Consider the following 19,444-nt stretch of genomic DNA (forward strand, 5'->3'; position numbering starts at 1 on the left):
CAGGCCTCCCTGTCCATCACCAACTCCTGGAGCCTACCCAAACCCATGCCATTGAGTCAGTGATGCCATCCAACCATCTCATCCTCTGTAGTCCCCTTCTCCTCCTGCCTTCAATCTTTCCCAGCATCAGGGTCTTTTCCAATGAGTCAGCTCTTCACATCAGGTGGCCAATGTAATGGCGTTTCAGCTTCAACATCAGTCCTTCCAATGAACACCCAGGACTGATCTCCTTTAGGATGGACTGGCTGGATCTCCTTGCAGTCTAAGGGACTCTCAAGAGTCTTCCCCAACACCACACTTCAAAAGCATCAATTCTTCGGCACTCAGCTTTCCTTATAGTACAACTCTCACGTGCATACATGACTACTGGAAAAACCATAGCCTTGACTAGACAGACTTTGTTGACAAAGTAATGTCTCTGCTTTTGAATATACTATCTAGGTTGATCATAACTTTGCTTCCAAGGAGTAAGCATCTTTTAATTTCATGGCTGCAATCACCATCTGCAGTGATTTTGGAGCCCCCAAAATAAAGTCTGACACCGTTTCCACTGTTTCCCGATCTATTTCCCATGAATGGGACTGGATGCCATGATCTTAGTTTTCTGAATGTTGAGCTTTAAGTTAACTTTTTCACACTCCTCTTTCACTTTCATCAAGAGGCTCTTTAGTTCTTCTTCACTTTCTGCCATAAGGGTGGTATCATCTGCATATCTGAGGTTATTGATATTTCTCCCAGCTATCTTGATTCCAGCTTGTGTTTCTTCCAGTCCAGCGTTTCTCATGATGTACTCTGCATAGAAGTTAAATAAGCAGGGTGACAATATACAGCCTTGATGTACTCCTTTTCCTATTTGGAACCAGTCTGTTGTTCCATGTGCAGTTCTAACTGTTGCTTCTTCACCTGCACACAGGTTTCTCAAGAGGCAGGTCAGGTAGTCTGGTTATTCCCATCTCCTTCATTTTCCACAGTTTATTGTGATTCACACAGTCAAAGGCGTTGGCATAGTCAATAAAGCAGAAATAGATCTTTTGCTGGAACTCGCTTGCTTTTTCAATGATCCAGCGGATGTTGGCAATTTGACTGCTGAAGTCAAGTGTGCCTTAGGAAGCATCACTACGAACAAAGCTAGTGGAGGTGATGGAATTCCAGTTGAGCTATTTCAAATCCTAAAAGATGATGCTGTGAAAGTGCTACATTCAATATGTCAGCAAATTTGGAAAACTCAGCAGTGGCCACAGGACTGGAAAAGGTCAGTTTTCATTCCAGTCCCAAAGAAAAGCAATGCCAAAGAATGCTCACACTACCACACAATTGCACTCATCACACACGCTAGTAAAGTAATGCTCAAAATTCTCCAAGCCAGGCTTCAGCAATGAACTGTAAGCAGGGTACTCAGGGAAAAACAATTACCGTGATCATAAAAGATGCACACATTCCAAAGTACCTGTGATATTAATGTCGGAGTGGAAACCAGAAACGAAACTGGCATCCTCCTCATCATCGAGCATTACCTCTGATTTGAGAGCCAGACAAACCAACCCACTTTCCACACCTTCCCTATCCTCACCCCTCCTCTCAACTCCACGACTTCTTGTTTCTCGTGCTACCCCAATACCTCCCAGGGTAAGAGTTTTAATATGTGCAAGATTATCTTTCAGCTAGCACAGGAATTCACTAGCCACTATCTGCCTTACCAATATTTTTAGTTCCCTGGCCTAATACAGCAGATGATTTAATTTAAAATTATTAATTTTATTTTATTAACTTTTATTCAAAATTCATGGTAAATACCATTTATAGACTGGCTATTATGTGCCAAGCAATATAGTACCATTACATGGATATAAAATACCTAAGCCAAATCTCATTTGTTCAATATGATTCCCCAGAGGGTCAAATCTCATCTGTTAATATGAAAGGGGCAGAGATCCATTCCACAAAAATGTCATTTTACAAAATTTTATAGAAGGCCAGAAAAATACAAAAAGATATAATAGGTTATGAGAAAAAAATTCCTCATGCTTAAAGCAGAGGACAGTGTATCAAAACAATGGCAGCAACCACAGCTACATCTAGTACTTAATGTTCACAGCTGTGATACACTCTAAACTTCCTCTCCAGTAGCTGTCTCAGTGCTACTAATAAATAGTGTAAAGCAATGTCTTCAAGTCCCAGAAGGGGTATTCCCATGATCTAAAGAGCTCCTGCCCTTGCCCTGGTGACTTACCTGTGTTAAAAAAAAAAAAGTCAAAGTGGATTTGCTGAAGTGGAAAAGTAGGAAGGGTTAAATGAGACTAAAAATAACTCTAAAAATATCAAATGCCAACTGAAACAAAAGGGAACAATCCTGTTCCTGTTTCTGTGGTAGTGGTGGTGGTGATGATGATATTATCCTTATTATTACTATTATATACAATAGAAATGTTTAACGTTCAATCAGGGACAATGTTTGAAACAAAACAAAAGCTAAGAACCTTTGCCTACATTTGAAATAAAAGTAATCTGATGCTAAATGTTTCCACCTCTGTTTCCTTATAATATATAACAGCAGACTTACTGTGAAGAGTAAACTCTGACAAATCAAAGATGTGAGTAAAAGTTAACTAGGAACTTGAAATAACATTGCATTTAATAACTAATATACACTAAACATGAGAGCTAAACAAACAAGCAAAATCCTTGGGCTTGAATAACTTGGATTCTACTTATTGGTTCACAATAAATTTATCACATCACTTGTTTCATTATAAAAGACCAAAACTAACAAGATGAATGATGCTCTTATTCATTCAGTTGGACTTGGTTGATGTGATGAGCTCTCAAAATAGTTTTAGGGATGAAGAAAATACTATTTAATTCCTAAAAGCCTTGGGAAAATGAACAAGAAGTAGGAGAAAAGAACAATTCTCAACAATGGAGCCAGAGAACAGGAGCGTGTGTGCCACTGTCTCTGGCAAAACTTGACCTAGGACAGCCTGACACATCTTGAGCTTGTCCTCAAACCTCAAACTGACCCGGTGGAAGACCCTGCTCCACAGCTGTCCATCTTCCAAATGAGGTCATACTCTGGCCCCGAGAGCATCCAAACAGAAGACAGATGCTCTCGGGGCCAGAGTATGCAGGGAACACCGTAACTATGGAATCCTGTGAATTAAAAGCTGCCTGGCAATGACACTATGCAGCCGCCAATACAGGAACTGTCAGTTCAGACACTTCGTTTCTGTGTGATTGTTTGTTTGTTTAAGGACACTCCATGAGGCTTGCGGGATCTTAGTTCATTGACCAGGGATTGGACTCAAGGACCCAGGAACCCAGCAGTGAAAGCGCCAAGTCCTAACCACCGGACCACCAGGGAACTCCTCAGAGACCTAACTTGAAATTGAAACTCTGATTCATAAGGGCTGTGGCTTTCTGTAAAGTAGATTCTCATGGTGATCACGGCTTTCTCACCTACTTCAGGTTTTTATTTTTTCTTTTTAATACTGAAATTCAATAGAGAAGGTAAAATTTCTTTTTAAGCTCCAAAAGTATTAAAATTCTTTATAAACTTTACAATGATATAGAACACATATATTATATATAATCCATCCAATCATCTTATTTTTCATATGATCTGTTTGTCAACTCTATCCTGCAATATTTTATGAGAGGGGTAAAAAAGAGACTAAACTTAATCATAAGTTACATGATGATGACTATACAAATTTTAACTTAGTTTTAAAAGTCAAACACATTGGCATATTCTTGAAGGTAAGTATTTTATCTTCCTGAAATTACCTCATCAAATTATTCATCCCTCTTCTATCTCCAAGAATTCTCGCCTACCTTTGAACCAAGGCATTGTTCAAACATAGACTAACCTTGATTCATAAATATTCTGGGGAGGAAAGTCTTAAATATTCTGGGGGTAAAAGTACCTTCAGGATATTTAAATACTCTCATCATCACACAATTCCAAATGAAACTCTTCCCTTTCAGTCTCTAAACATCGCTCCTATTTCTGGTCTCTTTTTAGTGTGCCTTCATCCACTTGCTTTTTAAAAAAGATACTTCTTATCTTTCAATATACAGAAGTGGGAGAATGTTTTTTCCATTGTAGTTTTTAAATATTCTGATCATTTGGCATCAGACGCCTAGGAATTTCCTTTCCTCTTCCTCATCTTCAACTATAATTGGCTAATGAACCTCTAAAGTTACACTGTGACCTCACTTGTATATATTAGTATTTACCTCACTATATGAGGCACTATAAGATGTCAGGCAATGAAAATAGACTGTACAGTTTCACAGATTTTTAGATTTTTAAAATATCAAATTACTTCTCACAACAGGGCAGATATTAAACATACAAGGACATGGACACTATACATATTTAATGAATCCAATGTTTTTTATTACCATAATTACCTCTTTTTTAACATATGCATATATACCAGCATACCAACATTCAGAAGCTCTGAGTTTCACGTTGAAAGCCACAGTTTGCTGTAGAAACAAAAAGAGTGGGGCAAAGGAAAGATCCTTTGGTGCAAATGCATCAAAGTTTGCGAAATCTGTGAAAATATTATCAGCATAAGACTCCTTTCTTTCCCAACTGTATTCTCAACAAGAACAAAAGAAGAGCTACCAGAGTAACGGCAGCTCTCACAGCAAGGTCTAGGAGATACATAGCACAATTTCATGTGGCCTGTACCGTCAAAAATACTTGCACAATAACAGAACATGTTATTTGCCTGTGTCACCCTGATGATTTTTTAATGGTGACACAGGAGCAATGAAGGGTAAAACTGTTGGTGCCTTAGCCTGACTTAAGGCAGGGGCTCCAAGGCAGTCATGATATACTCGATTATCTCAAATTTGCAGTTGAGGGTGAGGGAGTTCTCATAACAATGTCTTGATGAAGAAAAAAATATATCAATTTTATTAAATTTGTGATAAAATGGGATGTATGCATAAAGTACTTCTGCTGTATACTGTAGTTCAATGGTTATCATGGGAAAAGGAAATGGACAAATAATTGAATCACACACTGAATGACCTGCCTTTTTCATGGAATACCATTTTTACTTGAACAAATGATTAACAGACAAACTGTGGTAATTCAGATTTGGGTATCTGGAAGGAATTTTCATGAAAGTGAACAAAGAAAGCTGTCATTTTAATTTGAAAAAAACAAAAAACTTCTGATAATATTTTTTGACAATGGTGAAATTAAAGCTTCTAAGTCAAAATTATAACTTCCAAAAATGTGTATCCACTTATGTGAGCTAGACAACTTCCCAATAATTAAAGCTATTTCTTATGGAATTGACGGTGATAATAACAAATATATTTTTTATAGTGTAAAAATACCTATATGACACATACCTTTGTTTACCAATATATGACATTACAAAATCACACACATGTAGAAGAGCCAAAGTGCAAGAGAGATCAATAAATTTTCAGTTTAAAAGAGAACAAAAGGATCACTGATGGGATTCAGATTGCATGTTGCAACTAGTCTTTAAAAAACACCTTGTGTCAAATTTTGTGTAGTGTCAAAGAAGAATACGCATATTAAAATGGTGGGCAGTCCTAAGATGGCAGAGGAATAGGACAGGGAGACCAGTTTCTCCCTCACAAATTCATTGAAAGACCATTTGAACGCTGAGCAAATACCACAGAACAACTTCTGAATGCTTGCGGAGGACACCAGGCACCCAGCAAGGCAGCCCATTGTCTTCGAAAGAAGGTAGGACAAAATATAAAAGATAAAAAGAGAGACAAAAGTTAGGGATGGAGACCCTTCCCGAGGAGGGAGTCCTAAAAGAGAAGTTTCCAAACACCAGGAAACCCTCTCACCGGCGGCTCTGTGGGGAGTTTTGGAATCTCAGAGGGCAACATAACTGGGAGGAAAAAATTAATAAATAAAACCCACAGATTACACACTTAACTGCAACTCCCAGCAGAGAAGTAGCCCAGACACTCGCATCCACCACCAGCAAGCAGGGACTGAACAGGAAGGCGCAGGCTGCATTGCTTAGGGTAAGGACCCGGGCCTGAATGCCCTGAGGGCAATCTGAGGTAGCTAACCTGAGACAGCAACCCAAACCATGGGACTGCCAGAGAGAGAAAGAAAAAAAAGAGGAAAGAGAGAGAGAGTACTTTCCCGCAAAAAACTCTAACCTAAGGCACTGCCAAGCCCATTCAAAGAACAAAGGACTGTGCAAATACCAGAGGAGAGCTGCTGCTGCTGCTGCTGCTGCTAAGGTCACTATAGTTGTGTCCAATTCTGTGCGACCCCATAGAGGAGAGCTAGCCGGCAACAGACTGGCTCATCTCCCGCCAGAGGCAGGGAGGCAGGCAGGTGACAGCCAGAGCCGGAAAGCAAGGGGCATTCTCTACCAAACTGCAAGCAAGCTCCCAGTTGCTAACCAAGTCTTCCTGGGATCCTGGATGGCTGACATCCCCCAGGAGGGTCACATCCAGAGATCAGCTTCCCAGAGGAGCACACAGCACAGCTGAGATGGCACTCCTTCTGCGCACCCAGGAAACCGAGCAGCTGGGACAGGGGAGGTGATAAGACGCACCGCCCCACCTGGGGAGAGTGCGCTCCCCAAGCACCTGATCACCTGAGCTGGTTGGACCTGGGAAGGACACAAAACACAGGCTCAACCGAGTCTGTACCTTTGTGGAGTACCCAAAAACCTGAACGGCTTAGATATGGAAGTGCACGCAACTCAGGGCCCGCCTTAGACAGTTCCCCTGCAGAGCAACCTGGAGCTTGAGCAGTGTAGACCAAGAAAGCACACATGCCTTGAGCCAGGGCAAACCCAGTGCTGCCCAGACACTGTGAGCACTCCCTACACACGCCAGTGATATTTGTTTGCAGTGTTCCTCCCTCACTGCAGCACAATTGAACAAGTCAGCCTAAATAAATGACCACCTTCACCCCCATATGGAGAAATATACCATGTTCATGGCTCGGAAGAATCAATACAGTGAAAATGAGTATACTACCCAAAGCAATCTATAGATTCAATGCAATCCCTATCAAGCTACCAACAGTATCTTTCAGAGACCTAGAACATATAATTTCACAATTTGTATGGAAATACAAAAAAACCTCAAATAGCCAAAGCAATCTTGAGAAAGAAGAATGGAACTGGAGGAATCAACCTGCCCGACTTCAGGCTATACTACAAAGCCACAGTCACCAAGACAGTATGGTACTGGCACAAAGACAGAAATATAGATCAACAGAACAAAACACAAAGCAAGAGATAAATCCATGCACCTATGGACACCTTATCTTTGACAAAGGAGGCAAGAATAAATAAAAAAAATTTTTTAATGGTACTAAAATACTGTATTCCTTCTAACCATGTATCTCTGGGAAGTTGGACTTTTTTCAGTATACTTCAACCAGAACAGAGAGGCCTAATAGACTGAATGCAAAAGTAGACATGAGAATCCAATTTTCATTAAACTCAATGTTAAAGAGCTCTGCAAAAAATGTAAAACAATGCCATTTTTTTATTTTTATGGTTTGGGAAAAGTGTTATTTTTTATGAAAACAAATGCTTATACACTTATTATTGCTACTTTAAATTTTCCCCTGTTTTAACTTTCAGCAAATAAGTACCATTAAGACAAACCTATAAGGGAGAGAAAGGGGTTGGGGTTGGGAGAGAAGGGAAGGGGAAGGGAAGGAAGGACATTACAGAAAGGAAAGGAGCTGAAACCTTTCTGGGGTCCTCAAAATGTTTATAAGCATAAGTTGTCCTGAGAAAAAGACTGAGAATCACTGAAGAATATATGTGCATTTTCACCCAAAAGTATAGTATCACAGTCACTGTTGAGCAATACAGCACTAATAAAGCTGGTGTAGACTTTGTTCTCACAGTCAAGCAAAAATGTCATAAACTACTTTCCTCAACTAACAAGTAACACTAAAGCAAAAACAAAACAACCAATACTGCAAGGCCTTTTCTCCCTTTTCTTTCATTAAGGTCTGCAAGGGTTGCCAGCTACAGCAGGGAAAAAAAATTCTATGCCAACGATGCTTGGTTATCTTTTTTCTTGATAAGCCTCTTACCTAACAGCAGAAATCTAGATTCCTAGACTACTTTTTTTACAGAAGCACGCCCATTACTCTGTAGCAAGTACAGCAGAATTAAGAAAATCATGCCCCTAAATGCAGAGCAGCTCCTTAAATCTATATGAGCTCTTCTAAATTCACAAAGGCAGGTTACAATACAGCTCCAGACACCATGTTGTCAGGAATGTTCTGAATATAGAAACATTAGCTGAAAACACTGCTATCAGACAAACTGCACCTTTAATAGTTGCTTTGAAAGTTTTCAATCACTACATCACCAGAAAAACAATCAGTTGTTTTATTCTATAGAATTTGCCTGCCTACAGACCAAGCACCAAACTCCTGGAACATACACACAATATCCCAAACCTGTTGTTTTTAACTATTAAAAATATGCTTATACCTAGGAAACCAAGCTTTGTTTCCAACTTTGAATATTTCTGAAGTAAAAAGGCTCTTGGAAAAGGGCAGTGGGAATAGATATGCATATAGAACCCGACAAGAGAGCTCAAGGAGAAATAAAAGTTAAACCACGGTATCTGATCTATACACGTGACACCTGGGTACTGAGAGGTCAACCACAACTTGTGCCTCTATAGTTACTTGCAGATAAATCACAGTAAGGAGCCCCTCACGGGCAGCCTGCTTACAGCTTCCCTCAATCTTCCAATGTGTTTTAAATACTTCTCCAAAATGATCCTCTCCCTGCTTACTATTTAGATCATGTTCATTGTGATATTGTGATATAAAAAGAAACACATATTCAGTCTTTGTCCTGGTTTCTGGCATACTGCTTCTAAAACCCTTGGAATATTCTGGATGATATGGGTAAGAGGAACATCACTGGTTAAAAGACCTGGTCTTAGTCCCTAGTTCCTGACACAAGAGCTTCTAAGACCTTTGGAAACTCAGAACTGAAAAGTGTCTTCTATCTGCCAATGAGATAACAGGAGGCACCTAGATAGTTTCAGGATGAAGGCTCATCACTAGAAAGACCAATGCATGACTACAGAGTCAATTCATGACTACAGCATTAGCGCTTTAGCCTCACATCAAAGGAGGGGCTGGAGACTCAGTCAATAACCAATAGACCCTGATGGAATCAATCATGTAAACATTGCGAGGCATCCACAAAAACCCTAAAACAGGGTTTAGACAGAGTCCAGAGTCAATGTACCTGCAGAGGGAACACAAGTTCTGCAGACACCTACCCACTTTCTACCTTGCACTGTTCATCCCTTCTTTTTGGCTGTTTTCCTGACTTCTATGAGCCACTCTAGAAAATTATCAAACCTGAGGAGAGAGTTGTAGGAAGCCCCCAGACTTTATAGCCTATTGGTCAGGTGTAAGGACTTGCAATTGGCATCTGAAGTGGGGACAACCCATGAGACTGGACTGAATCCTTAATCTGTGAGGTAACTCTGAATCTGCTAACTCTGAGTTGTTAGTGTCAGAAAGAAATTAAATTAAATTGTAGGACATCCACCTGATAGTGAATTGCTTGGTTTGGGAAAAGTAAGCCACATCTTTGCTGTCAGAAGTATTCTCACTTGCAGGATCCACCCTCTCCTCAAGACCATGAAAATTCTATTTTTCTAAAGATCAATCAGTCTCAAGGGATAAGTAAAAATGTCCATATGTAACTATGAAGTCTGAAAGTCATCAGTACATCCCATGCTGACCCAGAGACTCCACAGCAGTAACAAAGGTGCTAAGTTGCTTCTGTCTTGTCTGACTCTGTGTGACCTGATGGATTGTAGCCCGCCAGGCTCCTCTGTGCATGGGATTCTCCACACAAGAATACTAGAGTGGGCTGTCATGCTCTTCTTCTAGGGATCTTCCTGACTCAGGGATTGAACCCGCATCTCTTATCTCCTGCATTGGCAGGTGGGTTCTTTACCACTAGTACCACCTGGGAAGCCCAATTCTGCAAAGCATATGAAGAGGAGGAGGAGGTTCCCAGAAAGTTGGGAGCTCAGGGAATTTCCGAAAACTTTCTGGTGGGACTTTCCTGGTGGTCCAGTGGTTTAAAATCCACCTTCCAATGCAGAGGACATGAGTTTGGTCTTTGGTTGGGGAACTAAGATCCCACATGCCACTAGGCAAGGAAGCCCATGCTCCACAACTGCTGAGCCTGTACACTCTAGAACCTGTGTTCCACCACAAGAGAAGCCACCGCATTCTCAGCAACTGGAGGAAACCTGCACACCACAATGAAGCCCCAGTGCAGCCAAAAAAAAAAACCACAACTGATTCTGAAAAGAAAGTCAGGCTTGCTGCAATGTACTTTAGGATCTTAAAATGTTCAAAGGATCTTCTTAAGATTGCTACTTATGCTAATCTGAAGGCATATCCCATTGTTTGGACAGCAACTTTCTCCTTCAATTAATAAAACTGCCCAAAGGGCAGTGAGGGCCCGACTAAGAAGTGACTTCAGGGATTATTATAGACGAGTTTAATGATTAAGTGTTTATTTCTTTTACTTTCTATATAAAGCACTTTATACTGCTTATCATATAAAAGCATCATATGTAAGTTTTATAAAAGGTTATGTAAGATTGAAACTATAAAATATTTTAAGATATTAAAGTGATCACAAAATTAAATCTATTGCAAATATCATACAGTTAAACAAAGTAATAAATTAGAAAAGAAATGTAATAAAGGCTCTGACTTTGTGGCCTACAACAGTTGATATTCAACTATTCTCAGTTAAGCCTGGCTACAAGAGTAGCTGTCTGATCCAAAAAATTAAAGTAAATTAACACAGTGTTTCACTCATGTAATATATGCGGTCTTAATGTTTGGTTATAAGTCTAAACCTCAATTTTTTCATCTGCAATATATGAGCTACCAGCTGTACAGCAGCTGCTCATCAGTAAGCAAGATGTAGGGCTTCTATAGATTCCTTTCCTTCTAGGTCTCCAGAAAATTTCTGCAAAGATCATCCAGTAAATTACTTAAAATGTATGCCTAAAAACTTAACTTTTAACATGACAAGACAGGTTAGAACAGAAAGAGCCAATCTAGACATATACCCAGTTATCTTTTATATAAAAACATTTCAAGATTTATCCTTTCAGGAGGAAAAAAAAGGCTTTATTCTCCCATTCTGTCAAAAACATCACTGAGTAAATTTATGATAATAAAAAAGATTAGTGCCTTTTACAAGAGTATTCAAAAGAAAGCGCTCATTTAAAAATATGTAAATAAAATTATGGCATGACCATATTATGCCAGCATTGAAAAGGTGCTTTTGAAGAATATTAATGGATATGATATAATGTGAATATATACACTATAACATATAATATTAAGCAATATAAATATTACATTAACAGATGAAAACTCAGCAAACAAAACTGAATACTGGGGATGATGTCAGTTCTGTAACAAATATGTTTAAAAATCTGGAATAAAGGAAAAGGACGACAAGTTTTTACAGTTATAAAAATATGCAGTTTTTAAAGCTGAAAAAATAATGCAGTCAGAAAATATTAGGTAGGTCCTATGAACCCAGAGAAACCTTAGCTTAAAAGCAGACGTATGTTGGATTTACTCTCTCCACAGTACAGTCTTTCTGAACAACTTTTGCTTAGTAAGTGCAAGTGGAGTTCTCAGCAGAAAAAACATTTGGGCCACTGTGGAAAGGCCAGGACTTGCTGACAGGACCCAGCAGATGGGAAAAGCCATTGACACTGCTCCAGCAAATTTCCCTCTATGAGTCCCCACAATGATTCTGCTGCTGGGGTTTTGCTCCAATGATGTGTTTTGGCTCATATAGCACTATTCTCTACTATGAAGAGCAAGACAGCATCTGTTATCTTTCAGGTACTTGAGCAAAATCTCACTCCTGGGAGGCATTATATACAGTTTCAGATGTCCTGGAGGAAATTGAGGGAGAAAAGGGTGAGAGGAGAGAACCAGGCATGAATGAGCCAAGAAATTCAAAGTTGGAAACTATTGCTCCCATACAAACTATTGTAAAATTTAAGTGTAAACCATATTCGATGATTTTATGAATTTCTAAACTTCAAAGGTTTCTGAAGTTGTGTTCAAAAGTACAAAATAGAAAAAAAAAAATGACAAGTCTTTTAGGTCTAATTTTACTGGGAAGAGATGACATTATGAGAAATTTAATTCTGTATTATGGTACCCGAAAAATGCTAATGTAATCCTGGATAACAGAGAATTCCACTGTTTAAGGCCTAAAGCACTTAAATGAGGAGACATAGTTTTACTCTTTGTGCATACTGTTACAATAACTAAGATGTCAAAATCATTTCAAAAGGATACATCCCAACCCATTCAATATACTACTTTAAACAGCCATAATATCCCAAAGCACACTCCCTCAAAAGTCCTAATACACAAAAGTACTCTGATACTTACAGCACACTTTTCAATCTTGAAAATATTTGTCAATGATACTTAGTGTACCCCTGGGGAGAACTTTTTCAAGGAGAACTTTGGCATTACCACTGTTACTTAAATTCTGAAAGAACACTAGTTCATATTTCATATATGCATATATTCTCACAACACAGGTGGATAACAAGGAGCACTGTAAATGATCGACTCCATCAATAAAGAAGGCTGGTTCTTATCAGAAAAATGTGTATGTGTTCACTTCAACTTCTTTTATGAGTACTGGGGCTATTATCAGAGGGTTGCTAGTGTGATAATGTAGAAAGAGAGCAACTTTGGGAATCAAGCAGAATTTAAAGCCTGTTTTCTACCAATTGCCAGCCTTGTGACCTTATGAAATGAATTAGTGTCTCTGAGCTTCAGTTTCCTCATCAGAAAAAATGATAACACTACCTATCTTAAAGAATTATAAATAATAATTGCTAATAATGTACATAATAGAAAGCAGCATACTCAAATGTCATATCATGGTGAGGATGTTGTTGTTCAGTCGCTCAGTCGTGTCCAACTCTGCAATTCCATGGACTGCAGCATCCCAGGCTTCCCTGTCCTTTACCATCTCCCGGAGCTTGCTCATGTTCACTGAGTCAATGATGCCATCCAATCATCTCATCCTATGTTGTCCCCTTTTCCTCCTGCCTTCAATCTTTCCCAACATCAGGGTCTTTTCTAATGAGTTGGCTCTTCACATCAGGCGACCAAAATATTAGTTTCAGCTTCAGCTTGAGTCCTTCCAATGAATATTCAGGCCTGATCTTCTTTAGGATGGACTGCTTGATCTCCTTGCAGTCCAAGGGACTCTCAAGAGTCTTCTCCAACACCACAGTTCAAAAGCATCAGTTCTTCGGTGCTCAGCCTTCTTTATGGCCCAACTCTCACATCTATACATGACTACTGGAAAAACCATAGCTTTGACTGTATGGACCTTTGTTGACAAAATAATGTCTCTGCTTTTAAACGTGCTATCCAGGTGTGTCATAGCTCTTCTTCCAAGGAGCAAGTGTCTTTTAATTTCATGGCTGCAGTCACCATCTGCAGTGATTTTGGAGCCCAAGAAAATAAAAGTCTCTCATTGTTTCCTGTTTCCTCATCTATTTGCCATGAGGTGATGGGACTGGATGCCATGATCTTAGTTCTTTGAATGCTGAGTTTTAAGCCAGCTTTTTCAACTCTCCTCTTTCACCTTCATCAAGAGGCTCTTTAGTTCCTCTTTGCTTTCTGCCATAAGGGTAGTGTCATCTGCATATCTGAGGTTACTGATATTTTGAAAACTCCTTTAAAGAAAGCTCGCATATCTTTGTAAAACTTAGCAGCCAACATGGCACCAAAAAGAATTTATGCCGAGCAGCAAATAAAAGACAGGTGAAAGAGAGCATGTGAAACTCACTGTGTACTGGGCAGTACGACAGATGCTAGAGATAAGAAACAAAAGTAAACAGTCCTTTGCCTTCAAGGAGTTCAAAACTTCCCACGGGTAAAAGCTCCGGTTTCTTAAACTATTTCATTAACAACACCTGTATTAGAAACTTTAAAAACGGCCAAAACAAAATCACTAAGCAAAGAACAACTAGTGTATGTTGCAGTTTACCTGCCAATACATAAAGAAAATTTAGAAATTAGAAGTTTCTCTTAGCTAAAAGCCAACATCGGTCATCTATATTAAGCACAGCAGAATCCTCAGACATTTTAACCCAAGAACTAACAGGGTATCACCTGGCAGGTCACACAAAGCAGTCGCTAAGGAGACAGACAACTTTGTGCAGAGCAGCCACAATGCCAGAAACTAAAGTAACAGGGCGTGGGCCACACAAGAGGATGTTTGGAAACAAGAAGAGGACAAGGCGGAGCGTTCACTCTGCAGTTCAATGTCCAAAGCCACCAGCTTCTGGTTCTTCCTGCTGCTCCTCAAATATGCCATACTAACTGCCTTCCTCAGGGCCTCTGTACTCACTGTTCTCTCCCAAGAAGATTCTCACCCCAGATCCTTGGTTAATTCACTTAAAGTCATTATAAAGTATCTTTCCTCAAGAAAAGACCTTAAGAACTATAGAAATAGTTGAGTAATACTCAAAATGTTCATATATCATCACAAACCTTTTTGCCTTTGGTTTCTACTTTTCTATCAGCAAAACAAAAAACCCTATACTTTTCAATCTTGAGAATGTTTACCCATAACAAAACCAAACCAAACCACAACGTAAAACAATGCAACATCAGTGTAGACTTAAGAGACCCATATGATATGTACTTAGAAAAAAGCCACCTCATCATTTCCCTAAAGCTGGAAACACAGAACCAGAAAAAAGAAAATGAATAAAACAATGCCATATAGAATTTAAATGATGATAAAGTGAGCCACTTTCTAACAACTCACTGGGAGCCTTACACATATTACTTAACAACCCTCTCAGCAGTGAAAACTCTTTTTTTCTAAAATCCATGACAATGGTCCCCAAATGTCAGCCTGCAGAACTGACAGCCCAGAACTAAGTTTTTAATAGAGACAAAACAACACAAATGAAAATCATAAGTAATTACAAAATTAAATTTTTAAAGCTACATTAATTTTGTAAACATCATGCTTATTCTCAATATTCATAGTTTCATAACCAAACTAAAGATGAAACTAAAAATGCAGAAAATGTAGAACAGGGTAATTCAATGGCCTATATCATTAAGACATCATTGTCTCCAAGGAAAGGGGGTTGTGTACAAGTTTAAGAAAACATAAAGTTATATATGAAGATACATGAAAAAAAAAATATCAGCAATTTCATACATTTCAACCTAACACAATAACTCATTTTTCTAAAGAAGGGAATGAACCATACTAACAAAGGCTGTTCCTCAGATATTTTCTACAAGACTTTAAGAGTAACAAGGCACACATGAATTTAAATAAACTGACTATCATTTTATAATACTAATGCTGTCAGCACTTACAGACACCTGATCATAAGACTTTAATAACAACCATTAGTTTCAAGATTGACTCAGAGAAGTACAGAAAGCAATCATGTAACATAAGTTAAAAAGCCAGCATGGTTTTGTCTAATTCAGTCAAACCCTTGCCAAGCCACTAGCATGGTAAGGGCAAGGTGTTTTTTATTTTTATTCCCTACAGTGCAGAAAAAGTCAGGGCTCTTCAGACTCCAGTGGAATTCACTAACAGAGAAATCAAGCAATACAGAGAATGCCCATGTATTATACAGCTGAGTGCTAGATAAAATATCCATTAAATCTGAGTGCCAACAATATCTACCGTTTTATGTCCCCATAATGCAGAAAACACTGGCTGTGACCTAGCAACAAACATCCCAAAACAACCTGCTTAAAATTCTGCTGAAGTTGCTGTTTTATTGCTTAAACAGACAGAAATGTAACTATGCTTATTATGAAAGTATAGCATTACCTCAAGCTAATGAGAACTGATGGAACAAAGAAGAGATCCTTATGTACAAATTAATAACATTTAGAGCATGACATGCAACAATCATACAGCAGCAGCATTTGTTTTTCAAAACTGGCAGAGAAAACGATTTCTTTTTACAGAGCGGAAACACTGTTGGTAAGGAATACTCTTATACTGCACTATTTTGCTTTTCCATGAAAGCACAGCATGAAACAAGGGGACTATACAGTATCCTCCCCATATTTTATATATTATATATATATGTTAGAATGCTGGACCTTATAGATGACTTAAAATATTATGTTGGTTTCGTCCTATTATATTTTGATAAATTAAAGAACTTTACAGTTTGAATGAAACTCTGGGATCATGATTTCATCACATACATATAAGAGTACACATATGATGAGCCTTAGATTACATGACTTAGTTCTCCATGGTCACACAGTCATTAACAGCCAGAAAGACTAGAAAGCAGAGCTCAGATTGCTAACCATAAACAAAGTCAGGTATTATCTGCCAAAGCAAACAAATTAACATTTTTGGTATTAAAAGTAATTGTAATTTAATCTGATACTTTAAATAACATTTTAAAAATGTGAATCAATAAAAAAACATCATTATATTTGGTCAATATATCCACTTAAATCTTTGAAATAAAATTTTTTTAACAAAATGAAGATTGGCAAACTTGTACTGGGGGTTTCCCTGTGGCACAGTCAGTAAAGAATCTGCCAGCAATGCAGGATACTGCCTGCAAGGCAAGAGATGCGGGTTCAATCCCTGGGTCAGCAAGATTCTCTGGAGGAGGAAATGGCAACCCACTTCAGTATTCTTGCCTAGGAAATCCCACAAACAAAGGAGCCTGGTGGGCTACAGTCCATGGGGTCCCAAGAGTCGGACACAACTTAGTGACTAAGCCACCACCAAACCTGTACTAATGCTCTTAGAAAGCAGGGAACTACAGCATGCCAGGGGCAGAAGGGCATAATCTTCTTCTAAAATATCTGTCTGCCAAAGATAAAGCATAACAGCCAATTCTAAATAATGTTCCTTATTTGACAGATAATTGCAAAGCTCCCAAAAGCTAGCTTTTGTACCAACAGTACTAACAGTTACTGTATGACACAGTGTGAAGTTCATAAAATATCCAGGAAATATCAGGATACCCCAGAAAAAGATAAAAATCTCTAATAAAGTGAAAACATGTTCTTGGGAAAACATGTTGAGGACCAATTTCTCATTCAATTGCATTATAAACACAAGTGTTTTCACAAAATGAGTGTGAAACCAAAAAACATTTGAGGAAGTAATCAGATTTTGTCAGATGTTGAGTTCCTGAGATTTTCCTTACTTAAATGTACTTAAATGTACACACTTCATTCTTCATAATAACTGAAAATCTAGCTTAAATGTGTTACTTTATGGTCAAACATCAAGAATAATCTCTAATTAATGCAGCAGTTTCCACCTCTTCCAACTCTGTATTTAAATATTTAATCCATTACAAAATGAACCATAATATTAACATAGATAGACTGTCCAAAAAATAAATTGCTGTAACACTGCCTGAAATACACTTTTAATCTAACCCTCAAGGCATGCAGACAATACAGAGATAGGGATCAGGGTCTAAGCTGTCTTTAATTTCAAAAAGATCCTTAACAGCTCCTTACAGTACTGCGCTTGCTGAACTGATGATTTAGGAAGAGTTATCCAGACAGTTCAGATTAGAGAAATTCAGAGCCACAACCAGGGTTTTAATCTGAATCTTGTCAGTATTCAAGTGTGTCGGTGGGGTCACCTCTGCACTGGGTAAACACAGTATACATGGGTGTCTGCATCTCTCAATCTTTCTGTATAAAATTACAATTGGAGAATTACAAATAAAAATTTGACCCAAGGGTGCTGAGCTCAACATATCACCATGTTACTTCAGGATGTCTGAAATGTCAAAAATCCATTCATGTACCTGTAGGTTAAAAGCCCTAATTACTCAAAGCCAAAGCTCATATTTTATACAAAAGGAAATTGAGGCCAGAGAGAAGACTTGACAGAAGTTAAAAAACTTTTAAGGGACAAAGCCAGGGCTCCAGTCAGTATCTACTGTCTTTTAGTCAGCTAAACTCCTTCTCAGAGTGAGTTTAAAAGATTTTGTAATTGTTTCTGCTTTTGATGCTCTAGAGGCATAGAAGAAGTGACGTCACTCAGTCGTGTCCGACTCTTTGTGACCCCATGGACTGTAGCCTACAAGCCTCCTCTACTCATGGAATTTTCCAGGCAAGAGTACTGGAGTGGGGTGCCATTCTGATTGGCATAAGAGGCATAAATATGACAGCAGTCCTATGTTCAGAAGTGCTGGGTACCTTTCTCTTATCCTATCCTCTTTCCCCACCCAGGCAGCAGGATCTCTTGTCCTCTGCCTGGGGCCATGGTGAGTTTTGGTTTTTAGTTTTTCCCTAGCACACCCTTCACTAAGGCCTTAGGCTTTTAAGAGTTCAGTTTTATGTGTCTGGGGGATCCTATGAGGTCTTAGCTCTGACTTCCCAGCCTCCACTCTAGTCTTGGCACACTGCCCCCAAAGAGTGCAACATTCACTCTCTCCTACCCACCAGAATGGCCTTTCACCCTGAATCCCCTCCGGATTTCTCTCTTTTCTTGAAAGCTCAGGCATCACCCTCCTCCTTCTCCTCCTAATCATATTACAATGAGGACAACAAACATCCACCATGTGCCAAACACATGAGCGCCTCACCCGAGTTCTGCTAACCCTCCCAAGAGCTCCATGCGGGAGGTGCTGCTGTAATCCCTGCTTGTAAGCACAGGTCCCGAAGCATGGAGGGTCACACAGCTAACCCAACACTAGAGTCAGTTGACTATGATCACAGACGTGGAGACATACAGCCCTTCATGGGATTTTGCCTCTCCGTGCAAGTATAGAGGCTCAGCTGAGTTGAGCTGCTCAGTCGTGTCCGACTCTGCGACTGTTGGGGCCTGACCTGAGCCATGACAGGCTCAACAGGCCGCACCGGGCCTGAGCCTCAGGTTCCTGTGAGCACGCGTCAGGATTCGGGGAAGCCCACCCCAGGAGAGCTCCGCCGAACCGGATAAAACCCGAGTCAGGATTCGGGGAAGCCCACCCCAGGAGAGCTCCACCAGCGCAAAACCGGATTAAAACTCGAGTCAGGATTCCAGGAAGCGCCACCCCAGGAGAGCTCCGCCGAACCGGATAAAAACCCGAGTCAGGATTCCAGGAAGCGCCACCCCAGGAGAGCTCCACCGAACCGGATTAAAACCTGAGTCAGGATTCGGGGAAGCCCCACCCCAGGAGAGCTCCCTCCAGCGCCAAACCAGATTAAAACCTGAGTCAGGATTCGGGGAACCACACCACAGGAGAGCTCCCTCCGGCGCCAAACCGGATTAAAACCTGAGTCAGGATTCGGGGAACCACACCCCAGGAAAGCTCCGCCAAACCGGATTAAAACCTGAGTCAGGATTCGGGGAACCACACCCCAGGA

The 19,444-nt window shown here is 39.6% G+C and overlaps 1 protein-coding gene across 1 annotated transcript in view; it reads right to left on the reverse strand.

The window, feature by feature from the left end:
* LOC120860208 (lysine-specific demethylase 4C) overlaps window positions 1-19,444 on the reverse strand; it is a 404,469-nt gene that overhangs the window by 155,622 nt on the left and 229,403 nt on the right. The window lies entirely within an intron of this gene.

The sequence above is a fragment of the Oryx dammah genome, unplaced genomic scaffold (genome assembly GCF_014754425.2).
Source record: "Oryx dammah isolate SB20612 unplaced genomic scaffold, SCBI_Odam_1.1 HiC_scaffold_11050, whole genome shotgun sequence".
Lineage (NCBI taxonomy): Eukaryota > Metazoa > Chordata > Mammalia > Artiodactyla > Bovidae > Oryx > Oryx dammah.